Source organism: Leuresthes tenuis, unplaced genomic scaffold (genome assembly GCF_036924035.1).
Source record: "Leuresthes tenuis unplaced genomic scaffold, fLeuTen1.0.hap1 SCAF_1, whole genome shotgun sequence".
In the NCBI taxonomy this organism is placed as follows: domain Eukaryota; kingdom Metazoa; phylum Chordata; class Actinopteri; order Atheriniformes; family Atherinopsidae; genus Leuresthes; species Leuresthes tenuis.
Window position 1 is genome coordinate 22,201,946 of NW_027325355.1, and position 7,814 is coordinate 22,209,759.

At 39.0% G+C, this 7,814-nt stretch overlaps 1 long non-coding RNA gene across 1 annotated transcript in view; it reads left to right on the top strand.

Moving 5' to 3' along the window:
* Window positions 1-5,349, top strand: part of LOC140272883 (uncharacterized) — an 858,120-nt gene extending 852,771 nt beyond the window's left edge. The window contains exon 3 of the long non-coding RNA XR_011907987.1: window positions 5,337-5,349. This is a non-coding gene — a long non-coding RNA (uncharacterized lncRNA). The remainder of the gene's footprint in view (window positions 1-5,336) is intronic.
* The last annotated feature ends 2,465 nt before the right edge of the window (window positions 5,350-7,814 follow it).

Below are 7,814 nucleotides of genomic sequence, written 5' to 3' on the forward strand. Positions count from 1 at the left end.
TAAATTCCAAAATATATTTGCATTGTGTCTCTATTACATCCCAACAGCTGAGTTGTACTGAATGGAGTGACAAATTCTAATGGAACCGATCATTGTGCATGCACTGAAGCAGGAAAACAACATGTATTTAATGATATTGTTGCAACTGGTGTTATTTCAGAAATAAAACTGAAAGACTTGTTATATCCTGACAATAGATTGTATGTATCACTGCATATACATTAAGCTTTATTGATAGTTAAAGCGATTAAATGAACCATTTTGTTAAAATGGTCTAAAATGACCAGTCCTTCTGCTTTTTTTTCTCCCCACCATGTTTGTTTCTCTTCCACTTGCTTATTCTCATTATCATCTTTTCTGTTTGGATTCCTGTATGTCCTCTTATTATATTTCTTCTCTTTTATCTTTTCTACATTTTTGGTTATCATTCAAATTTACTATCTTCTCCCTGTCTTCTGCTTTTTGATTAAATATCTGTGTAAATTTCAGCCCTTGACAAAATCTCATTTCAAAGTTGTTGTTTTTTCTTTTGGCTCAAGGAAAATTATACCTTATTCCTTCTGAGAACATTATTTAATGACGATTCTCTCTTATTTTTTTAGGTTTTATTTCACCAATAAAAAGAGCACTGCTTTCTCACAAATGTGACAGCTGTAGGTATTTGCTCAAATACTTTAACAACACAGTGTGAGTAACAGTGAATGGATATGTACTGTAAATGTCTTTGATGGGAGTTTTTCATCTCCGAATCTCACAGCAACAATCAGCCTGCTCCAAACTGAACCAAACAGCCCTGGACATCCACATGGATGATTTAAATGGCACTGACAATGATATTCTCCACAAATATACAAAGACTGACATAAATAGCCCTTGATCTTTAGTGCTTTGCAGATAAAACTCTTTGTTCACCGTCACTTTTGTCTCCTCATTACATTTCAAAAGGCTTTTGATTATCTGTGAAGGAAGCACGTACATTCTGATTTCTTGGCCATTTCTCACTAATTACATAAGATAGGAGAGCATACAGAACTGCAGTTGGGTCATTCTTGTGATCCGGGAGATGGAGAGAATAATTTCCCCAATGATCCCAACACCAACAACAGACAACAAAGTGCATCATATGGACCACATTAGCAGCATGTCTCATTATTTTGAGGAGTAAAAACAGGATCACGATTTGGAACGAATTCTGGAGAAGTTTGGAGCTTTGTGGGAAGTAAACAGATTTTAATGATGGTAACAACCAAATTAGACTCTCAAATGTAATGTTCCCAGATTCCTTCACTTGCATACAAAACTAGACTTTTATATAACAACACAGCATTGTCTTGATTGGTGTTTGCAGATGTGAAATAGTACCTTAACTAACTTTGCAAGAGTTAAACATTCCAGCAAAAAAGAAAGACAAAAAAGTGCTCTTTGTCCCCAAAGTCATCCTTCTGCTCAACATTCATCCTGGGACAGAGTCAGCAGGGGGGAGGGGACTGACATCTGCAAAGGGACAGGGAGTGGCAGGGGCAGCACCTCTCAACAGGTGCAGGTTATTAGCATGAAACCAGCCCTGCCAAAATAAGGAAAGAGGGGATAGAGAGAGGTCACAGAAGTCAAAGTCTGGTTCAACTCATGTTTATGTATATGATTGTTCAGCAACTCTTAATAAACTGACACTCAAAGACACATAAAAAGGAGAAAAGGCAGGTGGATAGAACTTTTGTTTCTATGACCGTCCATCCGACTTTTCTGGTTTTTAGACCTTTTAAAATGCCACCACCTCTCCTGATAAGAAGGAAACCTCGACGAGCAGCTAAAAAGAACCAGGCAGAGATATCTCTCATCATCCTTTTTCAGATCAAACCTTGATTCTCCAACCATGACCTGTTTCTCCTTCCCACTCTGGTTGAGTTCAGTCATCTCAAAGATTTCTGTTACGTGAAAAAAAAGCATGTGTATCAGCAGGAGACTACCAGAGAAAATAACTTATGATGGCTGGTGCGGGGAAAGCTGATCTCCTCGCTGCAACCAACGGTGGGCATGTTTTGCATATAAACAACCACGCAACCTTCGAGGCCTGGACACACCCAGACCTGAGTGAGGTGACAACTCCCAAACATTACAAAACAGAGAGGGTAGATTGAAAATAACCATCTTTCTTCTCTTTGTGGTGATATCTGTTCTATTAATTTCCCTTCTGACTCAAGCTCCCTTTAAACCAATGTGTAGTGTCATAGCTGAGGGCAACATAGATTTAAGAACTGCTCCAAAGCCAGTTGGCTGAACAGCCATAAACCTTCTGTCTGCCTGCTGGAGACACCAATCTCCATTTCAATACTCCGTGTCAATACTGCAAAATAATGTGGCCATATGCAGCCCAGACAGCCTCTGTTAAGTCACATGATGAGACTGGAATCCAAATCCCTGAATAATACAAAGTGTAAACTTTAACCATGTGTTGTGTAACACGAAGCCCTAATCGTGAACATGAAGTCTAAACCTAAGCATTCACAAGTTGGAGCACAGTGTCGGAGGACGAAATTGTGAGTGATACTGAAGAATAGTAGAACAACAGTTGTTAAAAAACAAGTCCCTGGCTAGGTGGACCTTGACGTATGATTGGCATGGCAGCAGGATGCAGTGTCTTGCGACCAATACTGAAATTGCTGTTCTCTAATGGTAAAAGGTCTACCTGCCAATGAAGGATGTCTTGGTCTTTCAATGTTAGTTCGATGAGTGAATAAAACAATCTGACTAAACAAGTGCATTTAAGTGGCATAAATAACTGGTTAAAAACAGTGTCTCAATTAAAATACATTTTAATGGGAGAGCATAAAATGCTATTTATTTTGCCATAAGTGCTCTGTCTTATTGTATTCTGACAAAACATAATGAGCAGCAGATTAGAGCACAGGGAGTGAAAACTGCAAACTCCCCCTTTTGGGATCAAAGAGAACCAAACCCAGAGGAAGATGGAGTGAAGGAGGGAGCAGAAAACAGAGTTTAAACGCAGCAGGAGGCATCATTAGACAGGGATATGTATGAGTTTGCGTATTACATGGATGTGTATGGAGGGGGAAAAAAGTGAGCTTTTGTTCTGACCCTCACAAAAGCTACTGGGAAAACATACTTCTGGGACACAGTGCTGATGAAAACTTTAAACCAGGCATCATTATGGAAAAAGCAACCATCTCGTGATTTCCTTTTCTGAAAGGTTACCTTTTTGAAAGGTCATAGCAGATTGTGATTCACAAGGTAGAAATAATGTCTGCAATTTTACCTTTGTGCTCTAACTAGCCCACTGGCACAGAAGAGTGGCTGTACTTTAGGGCCCATTTTCTCATGCATTCCTCTGTTTCGTACAAAAAAAGGATAATTTACTCATGGGTCCACTCATCACTTCACATGTGCCTACCATATGGACTATGGAGTTAGGATAACCCTTCTCTACTCTCCTTCTGCCAAGTGCTTTTTTTTTTATCAGTATCTATGCTGACAGTTGAAACTACAGGTGTACTAAAAAAAGAAGGTGAAGAAAGTTAAAAGAACCTCAGAGGATGGTTCTGAAAGAACTGCAGCTAAAACAACGACCTTACTAGAGAGACAGATCCAGCTTGGAAGATCAGAGAGTGGCAGGAAGGAAGTCTCTTCAACCAGAATCTAAAAGTGTGATAGTTCTGTCAGCCAAACTGGTACTTTGGACCAGCTGTGTTGTCTCAGTTGCAGGTCAGAAACAATTAGTTATACTTTGAAAAATGTGCTGGGTGACACACACACACGTACACCCACACACTACATGTGACTGTAGGCGGAGTTTCATAGTCCATAATATGTGTGTGTGTGTACCTCAGAAAAGGCAAATTACTGCAGTTAATGGAGCTCTGTTGGAAAGGTAATTTTCTGCTTCGAAGTTGAAGTGGGTGTTCTCCCAGTATGAGGAGAACCTTCTATGATGCAACTCTACAGCGACTTCTGGAGACTTCTAAATATCAGTAAAACAGCTGATTTAGTCGGCCTTTAAATAATTAAACAAAACACAGAGGAATGGACAAACTGAACCCAAGGGCTTATGAAGCTTTTGCTGTACGCAGGAGGCATGTATGAAGGGATTGGGACTTTAGATTCAACTCCCATTTATCTACTTCAATTACAGCGAGAGAAAAATCTCACAATTTACCTTAATCCCTTTAAGGTACAGTGCTGTGCTAAACTCTTGAGCCACCACTTGTGTATCTATATATGTAGAGGAACACTGGAAATAGGTGGGGCAGATTTATTGAAACACGTCCAAAGATAAATGTACATACTGTATAAAAGGTAAAAACAGTGTTTGTACAATTCTAACAAACATGAACGGCAATATCTCGTATGAGCACCTTAATTCTTCCGCACAGTCTGAACCCTCTTAGACAAGCTTTCTGTCATTTCTTTAAGGAGTCTTCAGGAATAGTTCTCCAGGCTTCTTGAAGGACATCCCAAAGCTCTTCTTTGGATGTCGGCTGCCTTTTGTTCCGTTCTCTGTCAGATGATCCCACACTGCTTCAATAATGTTGAGGTCCGGGCTCTGGGGAGGATTCATCCCTCCATAAGACCTGTTGCCACTGATTTTCAGTCCACTTCTTGTGTCATTTGGCATAGCTCAGCCTTTTCTCCCTGTTTCCCTTCCTTAAGAACGGCTTCTTGACAGCCACCCTTCCATGGAGACCATTTCTGATGAGGCTTGGGCCAACAGTAGATGGATCAGCTGAAGGTCCAGATGCATCTTTCAGATCCTGTGTCAGGTCTTTGTAAATCATACAGTTGGGACAAAAACACTACTTTATATCTGTTAACTGTCCAACTCTTGGTATTTTTGTAGAAGCAACTAAAGAAATGGGAACAAAAGTTTTTTTGCAACAGGCTGCAAGTAACAAAGTGCCTCAACATATAGTTTAAAATAGGCTCTTCGATAAGTTATCTATTTTGACATCTCAGGTTAATCCCATGCATTAAGTGTCTTTTTTTATTTATTTTTTTTGTTTAAATGATTCATAGGTTAGTGTTGAGTTACCTAAAGTAGAACAAAAACAAAGATTCCTTAAAAGGTAGGTGCAAGGACCAAAATGAAAATAAGCAAAAAAGCAGCCAATGTGAAAAGAATAGAAATAACAGGTGTGTTTTTCTGTTAGAACAGCTTTAGTAAGGAAGCCAGTGTCACAAAGATTTTTAAATGTGAGTTTCAGAGAAGCAATAACCTTATCAACAAACCCTGATTTGTTAACCTTTATTACCAAAATCAACAGAATGATGTATAAGTTCTTACAGGGCGAGTTTAAATATAGCAGATTATAGTCTAATTATAGTCTTCATGCAATGTGATGGGCATTTATTTTGAAGTGAAACATTCAAAATCATCATCACTTAATAATTTCTTCTATATTAACAATATTTTCAAAGTCACAACAGGTGAAGTGATCATTTTTTACTGTTGCATGTAATAACTGTTCATGATAAGGTCAGGTATTACACTCTGCCTTGTATTAGACACCACTCAGTGCAACAGCTGAGACATGATGAAACACGATGAGTGTATAACCACTTAGACTTCAATGTTTCACTTTCACAAACAGACATTTGGCAAGACAGCAACACACATATACACACATTTGCACACACGAGGTTAACCTTACCCTCTCTAGATTAAAAACAGGACAAAGAAAAAGGCTGTGCTTGAATGATGGTACAACTCAGAGTGCTGAAGTCCTTGGTCTAGTGCCTCTGCAGCGAGCAACTTTGAAAGTGTTTATGTTTATGCGGTAGATAATTAACTATTGATTTAAGCATTTGAGGTCCTTGTTGTCTGATGGAAAGTATAAGGAGGCAGCAAGCTGATAATCTGTAACATTTTTGGTCATTTTTGATGTTGAGTGCCCACCTCGTTGCTGTATTCCACAAAGGTCTGAAGGCCAATTGATTACCTATGCATTTTCTCAGCATCTTCTGAGGTTTCACTGACCCCAACTGATCTTGGTGTATAGCTTGCCTCAGCCTTAATGCATCTATATCACTCTTTTCTCTTTGCTATTTTAGTAAAGTTCAAATGAGTTGGGCATTCAGGCAAACTTTTCTCCCTTTGACGGGTTAAAAAGTCAGTCATCGACATCACTTGTGTCATTCTGGCGTCTCCACATATTGGAGATAGGGACACGATCATTTAAAGTCAATATCACAGACAGATTGACAATTTGAGAACAAGAGAAGTGACAAAGTGAGTATTCAGAGGGGTAATATTGGATGGAGTCATGTGCCATAATAATACGATATGACTATAGGAACCTTTCACACACAGAAAAAACATGACGATTGCACCATATGAAATATGGTCATAGTGTCATAGTCAGAATGAACTCACTTTGACCATGATCTGAAAGTCGCAGAGTAGCAATTCCAGAATCTGTTTTGAAGCAAATAGATTAGTATAGCATATTCAGATAATGGCAGGGTAGCCAACATTACAGGTAACTTTAATAATGAAAAATATGGTTATTAATAGGGAAACAAAAGCCTGTGGAAAAATTATAAAATGGTCCCATGCATTTGGCCATTTATGAGAGAAAAATGGAAAAAGATCCTCAACAAGTTTGTTAAACCGTGTACAGTAATGGTAATTTATGTCAGCATGTCTCTGAAGGAAGCAAATGTCCATGATAGTTCAGGGTTCATCATGCGCTAAAATTTGCTAAAATTTAAAAACGTATGCTGTTGGCATTTCCAGCTGCACTAATCTGGACCAGCACTGATCTCACACTAATGGAAAGAACTTGACGGCAGTTGGACTTCATATTGGTACCACTATTAGTCTTTTACCCATAATTCAAAGTTGTGTTTAGGCACAGAGATTAGATGTAACACTATACTCAATAGCTGTTTCAGTATCTCTGTCTGGACAAGAGTGGTGGACCAACCAACAGGATAATCCCATTCACATATGTCACAATGAGAGAAGAACACAGGAAGCAATTCTGTTCTATTCTGTTGTTGTTTGTCAAACCTTTTGCAGTAGTTACTCTGAATCACGGGATATACAGATTCTGTTTTTCGGAAAGCTTTTTCTCACAAGATTTTTTTTTTCTCCCGGTCTCTGAAAAGCCCTATGAAAGATCCTCTGGAAGTCACAATGCTCATCGCATGTCAGTGCTGATTGTGATGAACGTGCTGTGTCAAGTTTTTGGCACTGGTCCTTAGGCTTAGCGAAGAAGTGCAGGAGTATTTTGCCTGGAAGCACAAACAGTCAGACTGAAAGAATAAATACATTTTAAAGTGTACAGTTCAGAGAGGACACTAAGAAACAGACAAAAAATGAGCTTTTAGGGATTTGGCCGCTGCTTGACATTGTGAGAAGAAGAAAAGAGTCGTAAATGTTGATTTCATTAATGCAATAAGAAGGAAAGTAACCAGCCAGCCTTAATATATTCCCATGGCTTTCACATCCTTTCTGGGAAGTAAACAAAAGCAGAGTCCATCTGTGGAATCCCTGAGATAAGACAAAAACCACAACAGAAAAAAGCAAATAAAAGTTTCTGAAACTTTCCTGGTAAGCTCAGTGTTCTGAGAGGTAAATGGCTGACCTAACTTTCACAAAGGTGAAAAGTCATCCCTGCTGCCAGATGGCTGCAAGGTAAAACAATTCAGTCAGTCAAAAAAATCCGAAGTGCAATAGAAGGCTGCTCAGTGATTTATTAAGACCAGAATGCTTAAGAGCCCGTGTATGCCTTTGTTTGCGACATCAGCCAGGCATTCAACAACTTGAGAAGTGCTTGCTGCCATTCTCTTTTGGGTGC